Below are 23,582 nucleotides of genomic sequence, written 5' to 3'. Positions count from 1 at the left end.
GAATCTTAAGGCTGTCAGAAGCCTTAAAGATCCTCTGTGGCACTCTTAGTAGAGGAATAAATGCCCTTGACATCTTTGCTTATAATTTCCTAGTTTCTCCTCAGACTCCTCTGTATGGGAGACTTACTGCTTTACAAACTGTGTTCAATATTTAGGATGCTTCTTTTGTTTGTTTTGTTGGAAAGTTTGTATTTATGTAGAAAATAAATCTGCTCCTAGTTTTGCTCTTTAGAGCCATAAGAATAAGAAAAATCTCAACTTGTTCTGGCAGCTCTTTACATGCTGGGACATTACTTTTATGTCCGTCTCGAGTATTTCTCTTCTCCATACGAAAACATCTCTGGAATTTTCTATTACTCTCTTATCAAGATCAGGAGTGTTTCTCACCATCCTAAGCAGTATTCTCTACACATTTAGGGCATTTAGGAGGAACACTTTTCCAACAAGCTTCTTAAAGTGCTCTACCCAGAATTGAATATTGTGCTTCTGATATGGACAGAACAGACAGGAGAACAGAACATGGTGAGCATGTGACATCCTGGTATTTATAGGTCAATTAATTCTGGACACTGGATCTTCATAAGCTCAGTTGCCCTTGGGAACCTGGTGCTTCTTTTCTTCCATCCCTGTCTCCGGGTGGCCAGTGAGCCCCATATTGGCATCAGTGCAGGCGGGAACCTCATTGAGTTTTCCCTTGGGAAGAGTATTAACTATGGCCTCACACTAATCTTCTTGCCCACTCTAACCTAATGGTTACCCCCACGAACACACTGGACATTTCTTCCAAATCTAAGTGCATTGTGTCAGTGTTGGCCTGTCCAAAGAGATGGATTTTCTAGATGAGACTGGGATTTTAGAATGGGACAGGATGCATGAACATTAGCCTTGCTGCCCACTGACTCGATGATAATCTGGACCTGCCTGATCTTCTAGCCTCTGGAAGCAAAGGCTTGGTTTACCCTTGGCCAGAACCTTTTGCTGAGAGCTTTTCACCAACATGCTGCAGCAATAAGAGGGAGAGTTCCCACTTGTCTCAGCCATACAGAAGGCAGTTCCAAATGGCCACCCGGAGACAGGGATGGAAGAAAAGAAGCGCCAGGTTCCCAAGGGCAACTGAGGTTATGAAGATCCAGTGTCCAGAATTAATTGTCCTGTAAATATCAGGATGTCACATACTTACCATCATCAGGAAGCTTGAATGAACTCATTGCATTTTTTGAAGTGTCTCTTTCTTTCTGTTCCTTGGACCTTTCTCAATCTCTATTCAACAAAGATCTGATGAAGTATTTCAGTAGTTATGAAAAATAGGCTTCCTTTGGTGAGGATACAACGCAGCAGTGAATCTCAACCAGTTGTACTACTAATTATATGTTTACTTGGTATTTGTCACTGCATTTTGCAGGGACAGTTTACTCACCTATACCATAAAGTAAAAAATACTTTTTTAACTTTCTTCTAGTTCTTATATCCTATGCATATACTCAAGCTGCAAGATTTGAATTTCTGAAGGCCAAACTCACAAAGACCTTGAAAGTCTTCTCCCATGGTGCTTGCTTCAATGTGGGGAGGGATCTGTTCTCTGCCCAGTTTTCCCTGTCACCAGCGTTAGCAATTTTAATTGGAGAAAGTTTTTTATTTTTTTGAGATGGAGTCTCACTCTGTCACCCAGGCTGGAGTGCAATGGCACGATTTTGGCTCACTGCAACCTCGCCTCCCGGGTTCAAGTGATTCTACCGCCTTAGCCTCCCAAGCAGCTGGGATTACAGAGAAGTTAATAGCACAGCATGACCTTCCACATCCTCAGTGTTAAGATTAGGTCCTGCTGGTCATGCTGGCCTACTGATGGTCCCTAGCCATTTTTGGGATTTGCTATGGAGTCAGGATATGAAATTCTGCCTTAGGTATTTATTGTTCTTACTCCTTCAATACATAAAGACCGTAAACAGGCCTATCATGTGAGTGGAAATGTATGTATGCTTTCTCTTCTGAATGTGGCCAGGTTTTTCACAGAGGTGACTGAAAGTTACAACATGACCATTCTGCGTTAGTTCTTAGGTGAGCACAGATCCTTAACACAGTGTTTGCTGAAAAGGAACACTGCCAGGTGATGGTTTAATGCAAATTCCCATTTGTTTATAGGATATCAGGCAAGCAGTGAACCAAGGAGATCACACAAGCCCTGGCTTTCTCTGTTCTCAGCGTGGCCTGCCTGCTTCTGCTCCTTGTATCTCCCACTTGCAACTTGCTCTAAGTCAACACAGATTCTGCAAACAATCATTCCATAATTTTCTTATCTGATTCTTCCAGTGATTTCTTTGTGACCCAAGGACTGTCTGCAAGGGCAAGTGCAGGTGAAGGGCGGAGTCTCTGGGACAGGTGCGGCTGAGTGGCCATGCAAGATGAGGTATGAGTTCTGCTATTGGCACAATGACCCGGGTTGTGTCAAGCCAGTTACCAGGGCCTCCCACCAACCAGCTGCTCACAGGGTCTTCCATATGAACATCAGATATGTGGTGGTGCCATGGCACATGAAGGTCCACAGGAGACTATCACTTGGTACTTCACACTGTGGAAATCCTAAAGCTTTCAGAAGAAGCATATAGAACAGAATTCTCAGATAGTCGGACTCAAAGCCATTTAAAATTATATAGTTGAACCTTGAGCAATGTGGGGATTAGAGGCGCCAACTTCTCAGGCAGTTAAAAATTTGCATATAACTTTTGACTCCCCAAAAATTTAACTACTAATAGCCTACTGTTGACTGGAGGCCTTACTGATAACATAGTCAAGAGTCAATTAACACGTATTTTTTATGTTGTATATATTATATACTGCAAAAAAGGAAAATGCTATTAAGAAAATCATAATGAGGAGAAAATGTATTTCTTATTCCTATTTTGTATGTTGTATATATTATATACTGTGAAAAAGGAAAATGCTGTTAAGAAAATCATAAAGAGGAGAAAATGCATTTCCTATTCCTATTTTGTATGTTGTATATATTACATACTGCAAAAAAGGAAAATGCTATTAAGAAAATCATAATGAGGAGAAAATGTATTTCCTATTCCTATTTTGTATGTTGTATATATTATATACTGCGAAAAAGGAAAATGCTATTAAGAAAATCATAAAGAAGAGAAAATGTATTTCCTATTTGTTAAGTGGAAGTGGATCATCATAAAGGTCTTGTCCTCATTGTCTCCATGTTGAGTAGGCAGAGGAGGAGGAGGAAGAGGAGGGGTCTGTCTTGCTGTTTCAAGGGCAGCAGAGGCAGAAGAAAACCCATGTAGAAGTGGACCCGTGCCATTCAAACCCGTGTTATTCATGTGTCAGCTGTACTTCTATTAGGTTTCCTGCCATGGATCCATTTTGAAAACATTATAATTCTGTGAAAATCAACTAGCTGCAAATGGTAAACTATTAAGAAAAGCCATGCTACTTAGACCACCAACCTTGGAATCTCCTGGCGTGCTTATAAAAAAGCAGATTCTCGATTCCAATTTCAGACCATCTGAATAAGAATTTTTAAGGTCACGGCACAGCAATCTCAATTAGAGACAAGCTCCCCAGGTGATTCTTAGAGACATCAGAATTTGAGAGCCATTAAAGCAGCATATTTGACTCCATCTCCTGACCCTTCTGAATAATAAAAGAATTTAGTGTACCTTGAATGCAAAGAACTTGAGAAGAAAAAAAGCTTTTTAAACAGATGAATAACAACAACCATTCTGGAGGAATCCCCAAAAGGAGGATAAAGTGGCCTTGTGAAAATATTGATGATTGTATTGATTCCTTCAAAATCAACCTTTGGCTGAGAAAGACTTCACTAGTCCTTCCCGCTGGGTCTCTCCAACAGCTTCATTAAGCCAGCCCCACTCATCTCCTAAAGCTGAGGTCTCCAGGAGCATGGGCTTTTGGGGTGCAGGTGAGGGTTGGGGTTCTGGGGCTGGAGGAGGGGGCACATGCACATGGGTATAAAGTGGACAGCCAGCAGGTGAGGTGTGGCCCAGAGAGCGGGGATGACATGAACTTCCAGATCTAGAAGCTAAAGCTACTCTCATCCCATCTGGAAAGTGGAGACAGAAGACCATGGTGGGGAAGGAGGAACTGTCACAATTCTGCTCAGCCCTTGGCCACAGCCATTGCTTATATACTGTCCTGCCAAGCCCAAGGGGTTGACCAGATTAGGAGTCTGATAGGAACTTGACCTTTTAGGGGCTCAGAGGTTATTTCTGTCAGATGACTTTCTCAGGGGGAAAAGATCTCACATCTCATTGATTCGACCAGTCAATCACAATGGAATCTGAAGTTTGTCTAAGGACAAAGAGTCAGCACTTTGCCCTTATAAAAAGATATAAAAAGGCAGCTATAGATAGCTCTGCTGCCAAAGCCCCAGGCACATGAAGGTAATTCAACAGCCCATTAAATTTATTATGGGACTGGGAGGTGACAAAATTGCCTTTAGGGCCAAAGTCTGATAAAGAAGAACAGAGCTCTGTTTTAGGTCTGAAATTGTGTTTTAGGTCTGAAATTGTGTCAGCACATTGACAGGAGACTGGGAGGTAAGAGGTTGCTTTGAAATTCAGAATCCTGAGTAACTCAACCTGTTCAGTCCTTTCTACTTTATTCTCTCTCTCTCTCTCTTCCAAGCCAGGTTCTGAATGATTTAAATAGCTGGGTTGGGATTACAAAGGATTTTAGCTGTGGTTTTGTGTGTATTTGTATGCACGCATGTGTATGCATTTATGCGTGCATGTGTGTGTATTTATGTGTGCATGTGTGTTTGTGTGTGTACGTGTGTGTATGTTTGTTTGTGTGCCCTTTAAATCTGTTATGGTCTGTTTTACAAAAGAGAAATTGCCCATTGTTGTGCCAAGAGGGGTCTTTGAAACAGCAGTGAGAAGTCAGAAGAGTTGGGAAAAGGATGTTTGGCTTTTGGAGACCAAGTCCAGTCTGAATACTTATCAATTTTTAAGCCACTGTGTTCCCAGAGTCTGAGCCATGACCCCTTTCTCCCCACATCATTTTGTGGAGCAGGTTGTCGGAGGGAGGGATCAGACAAGGTCTGCCCTCTCTGGGAGACTTCTGCTTCCTACCACACTTCACTGTCCTCAGCTGGAAGGAGGCCTTTCTCAACCCTTCTTGGCCTAGAAGCCTCTGTACTGAGAGGTTCAGGAAATCCAGACAATGATTGATGGTTCGTTGGTGTCAGGAGAGCAGAGGAAGAGCTTCTTTTCAGATAGGAGATTAAACTCTTTTCATTTTGGGATCAAAAGCAAGAAGAAACAGATGCATTTCATATGCAATCTGAGTTCTTTTAAAGAGTAACACCCTCCTCTCACCTTCCTCTACCCTCACTGTGTTGGAGTGGCACCAGGAGTCCCGGCTTCTGCCAGCTGTGATTTCTCCCTGTACCCGCTGGAAGCTAACCAGGATGGCTGCCGACCTGGTCCTGCTGAGTCCCGTCCCTTGTTGATGGGCTCCAGGGAGCAATTGGCTCTGGGCCTGGCAGCCCACCTGACCTCCCTGCATTATCCGCTGTCTGTCACTTGTCATCGAGTGAGTCTGGTTGCAATCAATTCACGCAGGTTCCTGTGGGAACATGTCTGGTAACTTATCATGCTGCAGCCTGTCAAAAGTCTGACGTGCTTGGGGCAAATGTTTGCTTTGTGCAACTGCTATTTCGAGGGTGTGTGATGTCGCTGTCTCAATGGCGTATGTGCCCAGAGACAACAGCACTGAGAGAAAGCATGGTTTCAGGAATCCCAGGATCTGTTATTAGAAGAATGACCACTGTTAGGTAATAACTCAGGGCACACAGTATGAACATTTGAGCAGGAGGGATCGCCTAGGGTTTCATATCAGGTCTAGGGTGGGGTAAAGTTTATGCCACTTTCTTTTTTTTGCATGAGATTCCTGAATTCATTTCCTCAAAGCTTCTCCCTCCATGAATCTAGAAAGATTTCATGGACAATCTGCCATCAGGCTGAAATGATAACAAAACCTGGATTAGCACACCATTTCCCTAATAGAGTCACATTCACTCTTTTTAAAATTATTATTTCCAAGTCTATGGCTATATTTTCTAGTCAAATGCCATTATAAATAATTTACCAAATACAAAAGAGCAGTCTGTGTTGCCTGATTTGTTTTAAATCCATGGCCTAAGGAAACAGAAGAGACCTTTGCTCCCTCTCCATCAGATCACCTGGCATAAAACAATGTGCGCGCTTGGGGTTTAGGTGATATTTTTCCCCTTGCATGCAAACATTGAATGCTTTGCCTCAGAGAAAACAAAACCTTTACAAAGCCCTTGGAGTCTGGATGGTGAGAGACTTGTGGCCCAGGCACCCTGGAGAGCAATGGGCAGCCAGCATCAACTACTAGACATTTGAGTAACCAATCTCAGACCAAGAGCACCCAGCCAACTCAATGGCTGACTGCAAAACTGCCCAGTGAACCCACAGACTTGGGAATAATAATAAAACAGTTAAGTTCCTACATTTTGGGGTGGTTTGTTACACAGCAAAAGCTAATTGATACATCCTCCAATGACTTAGTTTATATCAATCTAGAGGCCTTTGTCGGTCCTTATTTGCCTCAATGTTTCTGTCTGATTTGAGGTCATCCGTTCTGCTGAAAATCTTTAAAATGGATGCTTGTGGGGTGTTCCGGTGTGGTCTTACTTATAACAAGAGTTATCTTAAGTGACTCCCTGGAGATCTTCATTGACCTAGGCATCTCTATTGATGTGAAAGTAAAGAACCTGTTAATCTCTGTTAATCAGGAAAATGGTGTTAGAATGTGGTTTCTCTATCTACTCTTCGGTTTTCTGGCTCAACCTTGCTACCAGCAATGAGCCAGCGAGGGTAGAATAAGCCTGGCCAGTTGAAGGTTAATAATTGGGAAGTAGGTCCTAGCTACCTGTAGTAATCACAAAGTTCATCAGAGAAGCAGAATCAATAGGATGCATGTGTGGGTATTTCTATATGATTTTGATTTTTAAATATGCATAAACATACACACACTCATAGAAAGAGAGAAAGAGAGAATGACTGACAGAGATTGTGGAGGCCGGCAAGTCCAATGTCTTCAGGTTAGATCAGAAGGCTGGAAACCTAGGGAAGAGTTGATGTTGCAGTTCCAGTCGAAAGGCTGGCAAAATTCCTGGGGGGAGGTGAGTCTTTTTTCCATTAAGACCTTCAACTGATTGGATTAGGTCCACCCACATTATGGAGGGAACCTGCTTTACTCAAAGTCTACTGATTTAATTTTAATCACATCTAAAAAATATCTTCACAGTAACACCTAGATAATGATTGACCAGATATCTAGGTACCAACTAGGTCTAGCCAAGTTGACACATAAAATTAACCATCACACTACTGTTGTTGCTAATTAGATGACTAGACTTTCTTATTCTTAAGAAAGTCACTATTGTTTCTGATCCACTAGTCATTGTCCAGGACTCAGTAGCTAGATATAGCAGATTTCGAAATGGTTCTGATCTGAACAGATGTGCTTTGTGACTAATGAATCATGCAAAACATTTCTTGTATTTGCTTCCCTCTTTATTTCTCATTGATTGATCCTGGATAGGTGAGAAGTTTTCTCTATCAGAAAAGTCATCTAAATCAATAAAAATTTACAGAAACCACAAGCATTGTCATGATAGTGTCAGCAGTTGCCAAGATGTCTTGAGAGTCCAGTTTCTTTTTAAATTATAGTCAGAATTACAGTGACGCCACCAAGAAGGAATAAATGTGTCAGAGATAGAAAATGTGATTTCACAATCCTTTGTTTACAGGTTTTAAAAGTCTTTGTCAGTTATACAAAAAGCCTCTAAAAGTAGGACTAAAAACATGAGGCACAAAGACTGGAACAAAATAAATGAATGTGGTTAATAACAGATATGTGGGCTCTCAAGGATATTAACATACATAAAAATTCATCATGAGAAATAATTACATTCCCTATTGTGGCCCACCCTCTAATTCTCCTGGGCCCTGAAAAATAATGGGAAGGTTAACACATTTCTCACATTTCTAAGCATGTTATTATTTCTTGCTTACACAAAAATTGCATAAAAGCAATCATTTGGAATCTGGGAGTAGATGACATATACTAGACTCGGATAAAAGCTTAACCAAAATAGAAAAGCAATCTGGCATTGCTGACAATATTGTCACAAAAATATTACATCTTATGAAGGGAATTTCTCAGAATTCAATAACAACATGTTTAACAGCTAAATGGAGTCATTTGCATATTGTGGCAAAGTAAAAATACAATAATCTCATTTTTTGCTGTCTAATAGGATTTCCTAGGGCTGGTTGGCTGGGAAGCATAGTCCAGTCCTTGCAGTCTGCCCTTTGCTTTTTGTTCATTGTTTTCCTCCCTCTGGGCTTTTTCTTCTCCACCAGTTCTTTTTCTCCCTTTCTGCTCTACCTTTATTTTCATTCTTCTTCTTTTTTTGTGTGTGTGTTTTCTGTTTTTTGTATTTTTAAGAGACAAAGAGTCTCACTCTGTCACCCAGGCTGGGCTGGAGTGCAGTGGCGCAATAACAGCTCACTGCAACCTCCCCTCCCGGGTTCAACAATTCTCCTGCCTCAGCCTCCCAAGTAGCTGGGACTACAGGCACACACCACAATGCCCAGCTAAATTTTTGTATTTTAGTAGAGATGGGGTTTCACCATGTTCCCCAGGTTGGTCTGGAACTCCTGAGCTCAGGCAATCCACCTGCCTTGGCCTCCCAAAGTGCTAGGATTACAGGCGTGAGCCACCAGGCCCGGCCTTCATTATTCTTTTTTATCCTGTACTCCTTTAATTTATTCCTTTCCATTATTTTCTTATTCACTAAAAGAGATTCCACCTGACTGCCATTAACCTATTCCTAAGTATTAGCAGAGGAAATGAATGATCATTTCTCATCGTTTTCCTTGTCAGACCTTCTTCTTTTTTTTTTTTTTTTTTCTGAGATGGAGTCTCACTCTGTTGTCCAGGATGTAGTGCAGTGTAGCAATCTCAACTCACTGCAACCTCCAACTCCCAGGTTCAAGTGATCCTCCTCCCTCAGCCTCCCAAGTAGCTGGGACTAAAGGTGTGTGCCATAACGTTCGGCTAATTTTTGTAGTTTTAGTAGAGATGGGCTTTCACTGTGTTAGCCAGGATGGTCTTGATCTCCTGACCTCATGATCCTTCTGCCTTGGCCTCCTAAAGTGCTGGGATTTTTACACCTTCTTTTACCTGCAAGTCTGCCATTATTATTATTATTATTGTTATTTCCCTGGTTACCTCTTTCTAGGCCAGGTCAAGAGAATAGGTGGACTGGGCCATTTCCTAGGAGGTACAGAAACATCCCACCAAATTCCAGAAAAAAGAAGATAGTACAATTACTGAAGTTTTGTGTGTGTTCGTGTGTGTGTCTGTGTGCGCACATATGAACTTTGGTTATTATTTCCTCTTATTTTGCCTGCATTATTTGGATAAATGCTTTAAATCATCAGGACCAGAATGGCATGGTGGTTGAGAGACAGGGCTCTGACATTAGCTTATCTGGGTTCAACTTCATGCTTTCCCATATATTAGTTTGAGCCCATAAAACTTACTAGATTTTTCTGCTCTTCAGTTTCCTTATCTATGAAGTCAGAATAATTATAGAAGAGAATTTACAGTACTACTGGGAAGATTCAGTAAGATAATGAACTGAAAACATTAACACATTGCCTTGTACATAGTGGACACAGCAAAGGTGACTCTCATTCCACAAACCTACGTGTATGGGAAACAGCACATTTCTTTATTTGTGAATAAATTAGCCTCTCATTAGTTTGTAATTCCATCTCACATACTCTATTTGGGACATAAAGTTCCTCAGGGTCTCTTAAAGGTTCTGAGCCCACATGATGAGCCAATGTGCTGATGGTGGCCCCTGGTCATTACAATCTGCTCAGCCAAGTACCTGCTAGTGGAGCCATTGTCTCTCCCACCCTCAGCTCTCAAGGTCAGATTCCTTTTTGAATATAGAATCTTGGGAGAAGCTGGCAACCACTGTCCCTATGATCCCATTTTTGCCAATTCTTTCTATGAGGTGTCACCCCCGGGAAGGCAGAAGGTAGGCATACCATTGTTCTGTCATCCACATGCCTCACTCCTCTCTAGTCTTAGGAAATGTCTCTCTCTTTTTTATTAAAATCAGGATCAAGCACCTCTCTGCCTCCTGCTTCTTCCAAGTCCTGGTTCTCTTCTATTGCTCTGCCAATGTTCTTTTCTCCTCTGAGCTTAGCCTATTGAAAACAAGATGGAGACATCTTGCAAGCACAGTGAGCCCTCCAGCCTGCCACAGACCACCCATGAAGCAATAAAGCGTAGAGTTTTCTTCCTTTTTAAGTAGCTGGGGAGGGCAGAAAGACCCCAGTAGTAGTAGTACAGAAGAAAGAAAAAGAGAAAATACATGGGGGAAACCCCAGAAATTAATTTCTAAATGTTATCCAGCTACATAAGTGTTATTCAGATATTAGTTGTTTTTTTTTTTTAAACACCTTGCTGAAACTGTACTTGGCCTGATTAGTACTTTTCTCTTGGCATTTATTACATACCTTCAATCTTAGTTCATTTTCTGTTGCTATAACATGATGCCTGAGACTGGGTAATTTATAAAGAAAGAGGTTCATTTGGCTCTTGATTCTGGAGGCTGGGAAGTGCAAGATCAGACAGCTGCATCTGGTCCACTTCTGGTGAGGGTCTTGTATACCATCACAATATAGCAGAGAGGCAAAACAGGAAGTGTACATGCAAAAAGGACAAAACATGAGGCATGACCTTGCTTTATAAAAACATGCTCTCTGGAGAACTAACCTGATTTTGTGAGAAAGACATTAATTCATCTTGCTGGCCTAATCACCTCTTGAAGGCCCCATCTCCAAACGTGGTTACCTTGGCAATTTTTTTGGCAATCAATTTTAACATAAGTTTTGGAGAGGACAAACCACATTCAAACCATAACACTTTCCTTCTTAGAACATCATCTTCTTTGCTATGACTCAGCCATCTTCTAGTTACCTCCTATAACCCTGGGTGCTACTTCTGTTTATTTCATGAAATCTTCTACAATCTGTGTCATAGTGTTTGTGGGGTTCCAGATTCTGCTCTGGGCTCTCTTCTCTTCTCACCCTACCGATCTCCCTGGGAAATTGTACCTATTTCTGTTATTGATCTTTTGATAACTTCCATATCTGTTCTTCAGCTCTGTGGTACATTGCAAAGCCTGTCCAGAAATATTTATTGCTCCTCCTGTCAAGAGGTGGAGTTGATTTCTCCAACCATTGAATCTGGCTGCCTTTGGGACTTGCTATGGAGAACAAAATGCAGAAGTGATGCTGTGCCAGTCTTAAGCTTGTACCTCAAGATGTTTTGCACACATATGCTTTTGATCTTGGAACCCCTTATCCTAGCCCAGTGAACAAACTGGGCTGAGCTGATGATCAAAGACACCTCCTTCACCCTTTCTGTCTACAAGGCCCTCTGAAAACAGCTGGTCCTCTGGTGATCTATCAGTTAACTGGTAGGTTCATAAACTAGCTTAGCCCAGATTAGCCAGCCTGGTCCAGATCCACAGAAACATCTAGATGACTTGAAGTTATGAGCAATAATAAAACATGCTGTTTTTAAGACACTAACTTCTGGGGTGGCTTGTCACACAACAAATGTTGATTCGTACAAGCTCAAACATATCTTCTGAGCTCCCTGTCTTACAAGGCCAGTGGTCCCTGAACATCTCCATCCACACGTCCTAAATTCAACATGCCCAAACCTGACTTCAACATTCTTCCTCATCCCCAGTCCATACCTACTTCCAAGAAGAGCTGATTCTTCTTTTGTCTTTTTTTTTTTTTTTTTAATCTTGGCAAACAAAATGTCATCTACTCAGAAAACTGGGCAGCATCCCCACCCCCAATTCCTTTCCCCCCGTATTCAACCTATCACTAAGAGCAGTCAATCCCACTTTTGAATAGCTCTCCTACTTATCTACTTCTCTCTACCTCCACTAATTTTTTGTGGTATAGAATATTATCTCCTCGCCGGGCGCGGTGGCTCAAGCCTGTAATCCCAGCACTTTGGGAGGCCGAGACGGGCGGATCACGAGGTCAGGAGATCGAGACCATCCTGGCTAACACGGTGAAACCCCGTCTCTACTAAAAAATACAAAAAAAAACTAGCCGGGCGAGGTGGCGGGCGCCTGTAGTCCCAGCTACTCGGGAGGCTGAGGCAGGAGAATGGTCTAAACCCGGGAGGCGGAGCTTGCAGTGAGCTGAGATCCGGCCACTGCACCCCAGCCTGGGCGACAGAGCAAGACTCTGTCTCAAAAAAAAAAAAAAAAAAAAAAAAAAAAAAAAAAAAGAATATTATCTCCTCTAGCCTGGTTTTCTCAAGCCTCCAAAGTCATTTTATGACCTGCATGCTTGCCTTAACTTCCATTTTTTATTTCACAGGATACTTTCAAAATGTAATTTTAACCATGTGAATCACCTGAAGAAATTCCTATAATGGCTCAAATTCTGTCATAATGTCCATGAGCTTCTGCTGGACTCACAGCCTTGACTTTAATCCTCATATAATTGGGAAGCATTAACAATTCTTGAACGGGAACATGTTAGTACCAGGGCTCTGCTTCAAGAGAACTGGTCTGGGAGTTGTACTGAGCATGGCCTATGGGGAAACTTGGGATGTAAGAAGAGAAATTAAGAAGGCCTTTCAAACATCCAATGAGAAAAGATGGATCTCAAACAAGACTGGTGGCAATGGGAGCTTTCAGTGTTTTTTGAAGGAAAGTTTTAGGAGGATGAGATGGATACCAAGAAGAACTTCAGGAGTATGTTATTCAGGCTTTGTTCTGACCAGATGTCAAGGGAGGGAAAGGGAAAAGTAAAAACTGCCCGTGATCTCAAGCCTGGCTCACAGATATGAGTGAAAGCACTGTTTGAATAATAAAGTATGGAGGAGAAGGAAGTTTATGGAGCAAAGAAATGGTCACAAGACAACTAGGGGACATGGTGCTGGAAAGGTGGTTTGGGGTCAGCCCTTCTGTGCTTGCGTGGCAGCTAGTAGCTCAAGCGCACTGCTCAGCTTTTTCCTTCTGCATCTCTGTATACACCATTTCTTCTACCCAGCTTCCTGATCTATTTATTAAAACCATACTTCCAACATCTTTCTCATGTGTCTGTCTTCTGGCTGCTTATTTACGTAATGAATGTTGATTGCGTGATCACTATATGTCAGCTCTAGGGCTGCTGTGGTAAACTGAGCTCTCCCAACGACCCCTCCATCTCTCTCCGTAAGTATCACCTATAACCCCGTATTATGAAACTCAGTCCTGTGTGACATTCAGCTCTACAGCCAATGATAGTAGATCAGAATTACAGTTTGGCAAACTCTCCCAGTACACTAGATCTTAAGTTCACCTTTGTATTTCTCAGAGCACGCAGTAAATATACAATAAATATTTGATGGATTAATGAATCATGCTATAAAATATTAAAATAGGTCTGCAATGATAACATTTTATTAAAATGATTACGCTCTTTTCAATGTTAAGACCTAGAGATAAAGTAGAATGGAGAGTCTCTGAAGTTCATTAGCAACTGAAAAGAACCAGTCAAAATTTCATTAGAGGAAACAGACAGGCATAGCTGACATAGATCACCTTGCCCTGATTTTCCTTGTGAAAGTTCATTGAAATTTTATGGTAGTGATTTGTTGTAGTGAGAGGTTTAACTTTCCTGACCCCAATAGTTACATGTGATGTGATTTGAGGGGTGCACCCTGATGCCCCCACCTCCTTATCTACCCACTGGCAGATGTTTGAGATTTCACTGTCTCCAAAGACTCCATCCTCTCAGTGTAAGGCTTTGATCCGTGCTAAATGACAATATGCGTAGGTGGGGCCACACTGTGAGAATGAAGGGAAAGGCTGGGAAGAAAGCATTTGAGTTCATCATGAAATTCAGCACGCAGTTTCTGGGAGTTGAAGTGAGTTTGTAGGTGGCTGAGATGCTTGGAGCAGAGATGGGTGATAGAAGATGAAATGTCTTGATAAAAAGAAATTGCAAAAATTGTCACTCAATTCTCCTATTTATTCTTGTTTTTCTATGCCCATCTCTCATTCTTCCTTTCCCTGGATCTTTCTTATAAAAATAATATATAATCAGGCCTTGACGTTGTCATTTTTATTTTTATTTTTATTTTTTTGAGACGGAGTCTCGCTCTGTCACCGGGCTGGAGAGGAGTGACGTGATCTCGGCTCACTGCAACCTGCGATTTCCAGTTTCAAGTGATTCTCCTGCCTCAGTCTCCCGAGTAGCTGGGATTACAGGTGCACACCACCACACCCAGCTAATTTTTGTATTTTTAGTAGAGACAGAGTTTCACCATGTTGGCCAGGATGGTCTCCATCTCCTGACCTCGTGATCCACTCATCTCGGCCTCCCAAAGTGCTGGGATTACAGGCGTGAGCCACCATGCCCGGCCACAGTTATCATTATTAGAGACTGGCTATTGTATAAATAAGGACTCACAAAAATATATTCATCTAGGTCTTATTTTTTGCATTTGTTTTGTTAATATAGAAGTTAAAAAATTGACAAAGCCTTGTTACTGTGGCCCATTCCCCAGATAGTGAAGTGGTTTTATCATAAAGAACATTTTATCATAATTGTATTCCTTGTATCAACCAATTTTAGCAAAGCTCATAGTGTTATGTGCCTCCCTAGTGAATGAAAAACACATGCTCCATAAAATTCAGTCTTTGAAGAATATCTGATTACACTAAGGGTGTTATTTACATATGACTTAAGAAAGTAATAACTCTTTAGAATGTGGGCAGAATGAGAGCAGGAATTTCTATTTTTGCCCTTTTTGTATCTTCTGTGTTTAGAACAGTTCCTGGTAGATTAAAAGTATTCAATGAATATTTTTTAAATGAATGAATGAATGGTATAGCTTTTATGGGGTAGCCTCATGAAAAATACTCTGTGTTGTGTGCACTGATGCAGAAGTCAGAGCTCTGGTGTTAAATCTCACTTCTGCTACTTACTCCACTATGGGCCCTGGCATGAGGCCCTTGGTCTCTCTAAAATTCACTATATTCATTTAGCGAATGACTCTTGTGTTAGATCATAAACCCAGTGAAGCTAGAGACTGGACCTGATTTGTTTCCCGCTGATTTGTTCCCTGGCTATCACTGCCTGGCATAATGGCTGGAATATAGAAACGGAGAAAGTAAATTATCTGTTGAGAGAATTAACTCATTTTGGTCATCTTAGTAATGTTTTATGAGGACTAAATGAGAATAGCCAAATGTAAGTGTCTTAAAACCCTATGATGAATTCAGATGAAGAGGGTGGATCTTGGATTAAACTACCTTTCTTGTAGACAACAATGATGAGTGTTGGAAAACCCTTTTAAAATAGTTATTGGAAGGCATTGGAGAGCAAACAAAAGCAGTCAAAAGCTGGAGGGGATGTCATCTCTGAAAGGAGGAATTGCAGGTGAGGAGGAGGAGAAGGGGAAACAGCCCCAGAGGACGCCACACGCTGAGAGGAGACCAGTGTGGCAGGAGAGGAGAGGGAAGCTGAGATATGAGTCTGTGTAGGCCAACCGGAGTTTCCTAATCTTTATCCTAGGTGCCAAGGAAAGCCACCAAGAAGTTTAAGCAGTTGCGGATGGCAGTAGGGGTGGTTCCTGTTTTGAAAGGATCTCCTGGCTGCAGCTTGGAAAAGTGCTCTGATGCAGGTTCGTTGAGCCAGCTGATTGAGCAGCCTATGCAATGGGATGCATCTTGCCTTCCTTATCTACTGCTGCATGACACATTACCATACAATAAAACTCACTACTCTCTCACAGTTTCCATAGAAGTCTGAGCACAGCATAGCTGGGTTCTCTACTTGGGTCTCTCCAGGCTGAAGTCAACGTGTTGGCCAAGCTGTATTCTCATCTGGAGCTCGGGTCCTCTTCTAAGCTTATTCAGGTTGTTGGGAGAGTTCAGTTCCTTGTAGTTGTAGGGCTGAGGTCCCTGCTTTCTTGCTGACTGTTGGCCAGGACGTGCTCTCAGCTCCTAGAGGCCACCCTCAGCTCTCAGCCACATAGCCGTGTCAAAACATAACAGCTGACTTTTTCAAAGTTAGCTGGAGAATCGTTCCCTACTCTGCTAGGAAAGAATCTTAGAGAAGGTGATGTATTTTCCTAGGTCTAGCCCAAGGGGAGGGGAGTCCACAGAGGGTGAACAGCAGGGTGTGGAAAGCCTGAGAACCACCCTAGAATCTGTCTGCCATCATTTCAACATGGTATACGTTTAACTATTTCCGGGGCCCAGATCTGCCTTAGGAGTGAGACCACTGATAATGACACCCCTCGGTACTCTGTTCTTTTCAGTAAGCCCTTTGGATGGAGTCCTGTACAGGTTACCTGCAGCCAAGCAGGTGTCCCTCTTTCTTAGTGGTACATTTCCTTGTAGAGTAATGAGCTGTGACCACATGGGTGGGTTTTGTTGGGAGAAAGGCAGCATTCGTGACAACAGTTTACTTTATACAATTGGCTCCTTATCACTTTGGCAAAATTTAACCTTTAGTTTGCAAAGAAGCCACTCTAGCTGAACATAAGCGAATTAAAATACTTACTTTTCAATTTTTGTATACGGATAAAGTTCTAAAAAATACAATCCTGTGCCAAAAATTGCGGTAATTGAAAAAGTTACAATAGTTGGCTTCTGTTTTTATAATGTAATTTCAACTGGATTTCCTTTAGCCAGCCTAAGTATGCTTTGGCTTCCTTAAACTCAGATTGCGCTGCGTTTTCTCCCAAAGAGATGTCCCTGCTGCAGGCTTCCTGGCGTTCTATTTGATTAAGACACTTTTAGGGTTGCTCTTCCTTTGGCTTTTACGGACGTGAGAGCAATTAAAGGAAAATTGACTGACTTACCTTCCACCGCATCTTTCTTTGACTTGTTTTCTATTTTCCATTCCATTTATTATTGATAGAGTGCTTGTTTTCATAGCTTCTGCGTATTTTACAAAACCACATAAACAGCCTTTCCTCCTGGAAGAGGGGAAGGTGCCGGTTGCCATTAAACCAGTGGCCACTCACTTCCCGGCCGGTTATGCATCCCCCATGTCCTTTGGGACTTGGTCCGAGAGGGAGCCAGGAGTAGTGTGAGGGGGAGGAATCAGAGGAACAGAAGGAGGTGACACAGGCGAGGGAAAAGCTGCCAGCCAAGCCTGGGCATGGAAGGGGATTGGGTGGGAGAGGGGGGTCTCCTTTAGTCATTCAAGCAGAGCACCCCAAAAACCCTGACAGTGGTGCAATGTTCAAGGTGACAACTCTCCCTTGGTTAGCTGCGGGGGATTAACTCCAATCTCCTGGGAACTCTCAATTTGTAAGGATTTTTTTTTTTTTTTTTTTTTTTTTTTTTAGCAGAAGAAGGGCCTGGCAACAGGCCTTCCTTTGACATAGGAGAACTGGAAATGTTTCTTTTTTCCTCTAAGTGGTAAGGAACAAAGAGGAACATCATCATTAACTATACACTACCTAGACATGCCCAAACCATGTGTGTTTGTGAATTTTCAGTAATGCCTGTTGCCCTCCCCACTCCCCACCTACCCCATTGCTGTCTTCCAAACACATAACGCGGCCCGAAACGCTTGAAAGGCAAAGCTGCAGTGGTATATGTTGACCCTGGCCCTTGAGGCCTCCACAGAGTTCTCTGAAGTAAACATGTGAGCTGAGAAGCTCTTTTCCACGGGCTATAAATCTCTGTAAGTGCTGCTGGTTCTAGTCTCCGGTCTCTGCTGGAAGCCACAGCTGCAGGGGGAGACACTTCCCAACTTTCACTGCTTGGGAAGGGTCAGAGATCCCCCCTGGAGCTACCTCTGCCCTGTGACCCTGACAAATGCCAAAGGCACTTTCTCTAGGCAGCAACCTGCCTCCGACTTTCTCACCAATACCTGGAGACTTCCTTCCTCAGGCTGACCGCCAAGTGGCCCGCTGGACCCGCCTGGCTGCCAAGTGGGAGCAAGCACAGGATGTTATTTCTGTTCTTAGAAGACCAGGTTCACACAACACAGGCAGGAGTGTGGGAAGGGAGAGGTAGGGCCTCCTTTCTGGCATCCAGTGCTGTCCCCAGTGGGAGTACTGTTTTCCTAGTGGCAGTGAATGGGTTGGTCTGAGGCCCTGGGCTCCTACCCAGTCCTCTAAAGGAGAGAAAGCAGCCCTAGGGCATTTGCCAAACCTCAGGAAAGTGCTCGCTTAGTCCACAGGGAAGTGCTGAGGCTCAGCTTGCCTCGGGCCAGATCCACCCAAATACTGCACGGCAAGCAAATCCCCAACAATCTTAAAATACAAATCCATAAATAAAGTTCTATTGGCAGCCTGCTCCATTAAAAATAAAAATCCTCTGGGAATGACTTTTCAAAGCAAATGTTGGAAAAGGAGCTTCTAAAGGAACGGAGCAGAGGGGAGAATCAGGCAGTGTCCAGCTCTAGACCTGGCTGCAGGCTTGACTCTGTGCATCTCGGATTTGCGCTGCCCGGTTTGAGGTCTTCTGGAAGCAGGAAGCAAGCTGGAAGGGTGCTGGGCTTGGGAGTCAAAGGTGGATTGTGGGAAAGTCAGTTTATTTTATTTTTTTCAACTTTTATTTTAGATTCAGGGGGTACATGTACAGGTTGTTACAAAAGTATATTGCTTGATGCTGAGATATGAAGTACAATTGAATCCCTCACCCAGGCAGTGAGCATAATACCAGATAGGTAGCTTTTCCACCCTTGACACCCTCCTTCTCTTCCCTCTAGGAGTCCCCAGTGTCTATTGTTGCCATCTTTATATGCACGTGTACCCAATGTTTAGCTCCCACTTATAAGTGAGAACATGTGGTATTTGGTTTTCTATGTCTGCATTAATTCACTTAGGTTAATGGCCTCCAGCTGTATCCATGTTACTGCAAAGGACATGATTTTATTCTGTTTATGGCTGTGTACTATTCCATGGTACTATTCCACAATTTCTTTATGCAATCCAACACTGATGGGCACTTGCTATTTGTCTTTGCTATTGTGAATAGTGCTGCAATTAACATATGGATGCGTGTGTCTTTTTAGTAGAACAATTTATTGGGAAAGTCAGTTTAATCTTTTGTTCAACAAGCATGTATTGAGCACTTCTGTATGTTGTCATAAAGAAGGAATATAAAAATAAAGATAATAGGATCCCTGCCCCATGTGGCTCACATTCTAGGGGGTAGAAGATAAATAGGTAAACAAATGAGACACTTTGGAGAGCAATGAGTCTCATGGAGAGCTTAAAGAGAGTAGGCCCCATGGCAGAGAGCTAATCTGAGCAAGAAAACTCAAAGCATATACCTGGGCATTAAGAGGAAGTCAGCCACAGGAAAACGGAATGACACATTCAAACACTTGAGTTGAAAACCAAGGGCTCAATAGATGAAGACACCATCTCCTCACCTGTACAGGATATCACTGAGGCTCTAATAAAGAGTGAACGCATACTGTGTGCTGCCTTGCCAGTGTCTAAGAACTTGGTCAATGGCACAGCTCCCATTCCAGGGCTAAATTCTGATGGCCCTTGATTTCCACAACAAGAACTCACACAATGGTCCAATTATCTCTTTGAGCCGCTCCTAGCCAAGTCTTCCAGTTCTCTGTTTTTCCCACCTTATTGTCTTAAGAGACCACACATGTGCCTGCCAATAGCTTCTGTACCTGATATTGTTCTCTTGAGCTCCCTTGAACCCAAAGCATAAAGAGAAAGGTGTGTGTGTGCACACGTACCTGATCACACATACTTCTCTGTGTATTAGCCCAGGTTTAATTTATGTCACGTGCATATACCAATGCGCAGAAAATCTTTGGGATTCTCTCCTATAAAAACCTGTGGAATTATTTACTTTGGTCTCGGCTCCTTTTTTGTAGCAGATTACCACCTAAGAGATCCAGACTGTGTGTTGGTCATGCCTGCATTTAAGGATTTCCAGAGATGGTGTCCCCAGCTCTCTTGGTCACTGCCCTCCTAGGACCAATTCACCATCTAGGCAAGATGCTCTTCCCTCCATTGGAGCCCCCTTTCTCTGCAGCTCATTTCCTCATCCCCATTTCTGGTCCTCCCTGGAGATAGAGAACAAATGGACAGCTCCTCTTCCTAAGAGTCCTTGGTAGAATCCATGACTAGGTTGCCCCTGAGATGCTTTTTTTCCAAACTAAACAACTCTATTCACCTTTGTCTTCCCTCAGGGGACTCTAAGGAGCAGCACAGCCAAGCAGAAAGGAACAGCAGGAAGAGGCCCCTGCAGCGATCAGAGATGGCAGCAAACGGGGAAACCCCCACCAAAATGCCAGCAGCCCCAGGCTTCGCAGCCCCACACTGGGCCATCTCCTCACACAGGCTCGGCTCTGAAACCAGCAACATCCAGAACAGCAGTAGTATTTGTCCAGCTTTGCCTCTGGGTCAGGCACTTTCTTTTTTTTTTTTTTTTTTTTTTTGAGACGGAGTCTCGCTCTGTCGCCCAGGCTGGAGTGCAGTGGCGCGATCTCGGCTCACTGCAAGCTCCGCCTCCCGGGTTCACGCCATTCTCCTGCCTCAGCCTCCCGAGTAGCTGGGACTACAGGCGCCCACAACCGCGCCCGGCTAATTTTTTGTATTTTTAGTAGAGACGGGGTTTCACCGTGGTCTCGATCTCCTGACCTTGTGATCCGCCCGCCTCGGCCTCCCAAAGTGCTGGGATTACAGGCGTGAGCCACCGCGCCCGGTGGGTCAGGCACTTTCAAGTCATTCTCACAACAGCACTGTGCAATAGACACCGTGATTCCCATTTTGCAGATGAGGGAACTGAAGTTGGGATAGGGAAGATGAGTTTCCCAGGGCACCTGGTACAGCTGAAATTTGAACTCACATCTGATTCTAAAGTCAGTTCCACAACTGAACAATTTAAAACAATGGTTGGCCGTTTGCTATTTGGAAAGAGTTTTTTCTTCTAGGTTCTGCATATTGAGCAACTTTTGATAAGGAAGAAGATGTCAATTCTAGAAGCTTAAATATAGAGGGAAAGAACTTCGGAATAAGGATAATAGATGCCATTCATGGAGGATCTTGCTGGGATCAGGAACTTTATCTGCATTATCTCATTAAATACTCATGATGTCCCTACAAGGTAGACATTGCTATCCCCATTTTAAAGATTAAGAAATCAAGGCTTCCAGTAGTTAAGTAACTTGCCAAGTTCAAGGGTTTCCACTCCTACTCTGGAGGGTCTGCCTCCAAAACTCTCAGTCAGTACTCTTAATGCATGAAAGGTCATTGCGGATGGAAATATATCACTTGAGTCACATTTTATCATCATAGTCGAAATGACACATACCTAGTCTGTAAAGATTTGCTCATCATGCATTAGCCTTTAATGCCACATGTACAAAGAGAAAAATTAGCATGGACAGACAGCACTAGCTACGAATAAAAGGATCATGAATCACCATATTTCTCAACCTCTGATACTCCCTGAATGATAAAATACAAGTCTTGTAGTGAACCTAGGAAGCTTGTCATTTTACCTCGTCATGATAGACTACAGCAAAAATGTGCCAGACCAGGGAGCAGATCTGACGGGAGTCCCGGCTTTGACACTGGCTAACCGTGTGAACACAGTTAAGTTGTATCACTTTGCCAAACACTGGTTTCTTATTGGATAAGACTAACATAGTAACATTACATCAGGCTATTAAATGTGTCATATTATTGCCTAACAATAATAATTTCTATCTTGGTAGAAATGCCCGCTGCTTTCCTCTTCCTAGGAGATAAGTCAGAGCTTATTATAAAGATCAGGTGATGTCATATATGTGAAAACATCTTATAAGCTCTTATAAGAGGCATGATTATGAGGATGGTGATGAAACTGTCATAGCCATTGTCTCACCATTGTCACTCCAAGCCAACTGCCCTGAGAAGCTGTGAAATAGAGGCCCCAGCAGGGGCCAGACGAGAGCCCCAGACAGCAGCTGTCTCAAAGAAGAGATCCTCAAATGGGACTTGCGGACTGCAATTCTAAACCTAATTCCCTTTGAAGTTAAGTGCATGTTCTTTTCAGGTAAGCATTGCATGAACATTTAGGATGGTTTCTAATGCATCTACCCTTGGTCAAAATCAGGTAATAATAAAAAAACGTATTCCACTTGTGGCTTGGCCCCATTTCTGTTTTTCCTGTTTCCTCCCCCTTCCTCCCCCATACTTGCCTTCCACATGTTGGTCCATCTGTTCTAGGTAGAATGAGCCTGCTAGTCAGGGAGCATGTTTTTTCAGCTTTCTGGCACATACGCATGGAACCATCAGAGAACAGAGAAATACCCAGGTCCAGATCATATTGCAAGAAATACAAGTGACATTGCAGTCCATGAACTCACCTATGGTGTGTGACGTTCTGCTTCTCACACTGAGCATGGATGGAGGGCTGGGTGCTGGGCGTGTGCAGGCCTGCTATGGGAGCATTCATAGCCCCTGAGGCCAGAGTGACCTGGGTTACAATCCTGACCCTCTGCAAATTAGCTTTGGGATGTAGCTACCTGATTTCCTTGGCTTCTGTTTCCTTCTTTCTGTGTGATGAAACCTGGCTTTTCCAATAACTCAGAGAATTGAGTGAGAACAAATACAAAGTGCCTGGCAGTAGTTGTTCTGAATGGGTACTTCCCTCCTCTAATCCCTCTACATGAAGCTGCCCTTGGTAGAAATGCACACTGCTTTCCTCTTCTGAGGAGGTAAGTCATGTATGGTCTTCATTCAGGTCTTCGACGTACCTGCCACTATAAGAACACGAACAGATTGGGTCATCATACAACATAGATATATATCAAAACATCAGTTTGTACCCCATTAATATGTACAATTATAATGTGTGCATTAAATAGATATGTATATAAAGACAGCTGAAAAATACTAGGTTACAAATTTCTTTTGGTTCTTTGCATCATTTGACTGTGAATAATATCACTGGCATGTGGCACATTACAATTGCTGAATGAACAAAACAAAATGGTAGTAACCAGTAGAGAAGAAGCATTTCCATAAAGGGACTAAACGTATACTTGACTCTCTGGATGGGGAAAGAGGTGCCTGGAAGGAGGCTGACCAAAGTGCCATCTCTGTATGAGATGCCGTTTACTACACTTGTTTGAATTTTTTTTTTTTTTTTTTTTTGAGACAGAGTCTCGCTCTGTCGCCTAGGCTGGAGTGCAGTGGCGCGATCTCAGTTCACTGCAACCTCCGCCTCCCTGGTTCACGCCATTCTCGTGCCTCAGCCTCCTGAGTAGCTGGGACTACAGGCGCCTGCCACCACACCTGGCTAATTTTTTGCATTTTTAGTAGAGATGGGGTTTCACCGTGTTAGCCAGGATGGTCTCGATTTCCTGATCTCGTGATCCACCCACCATCGGCCTCCCGAAGTGCTGGAATTACAGGTGTGAGCCATCGTGCCCAGCCACTTGTTTGAAATTTTAAGAATAAACTTAAATAATTGTTAACAATAACAA

At 42.9% G+C, this 23,582-nt stretch overlaps 1 protein-coding gene and 1 long non-coding RNA gene across 2 annotated transcripts in view; one reads left to right on the top strand and one right to left on the bottom strand.

Moving 5' to 3' along the window:
* Positions 1-23,582, bottom strand: part of NTPCR (nucleoside-triphosphatase, cancer-related) — an 805,437-nt gene that overhangs the window by 650,292 nt on the left and 131,563 nt on the right. The window lies entirely within an intron of this gene.
* Positions 11,169-13,210, top strand: LOC126942670 (uncharacterized). Its single transcript, XR_007721602.1, has 2 exons — positions 11,169-11,566; positions 12,495-13,210. It is a non-coding gene; the product is annotated as an uncharacterized LOC126942670 (long non-coding RNA).

Source organism: Macaca thibetana, chromosome 1 (assembly GCF_024542745.1).
Source record: "Macaca thibetana thibetana isolate TM-01 chromosome 1, ASM2454274v1, whole genome shotgun sequence".
Lineage (NCBI taxonomy): Eukaryota > Metazoa > Chordata > Mammalia > Primates > Cercopithecidae > Macaca > Macaca thibetana.
The sequence above is the reverse complement of the archived record's forward strand: the minus strand, read 5'-3'. Positions and strand labels throughout refer to the sequence as shown.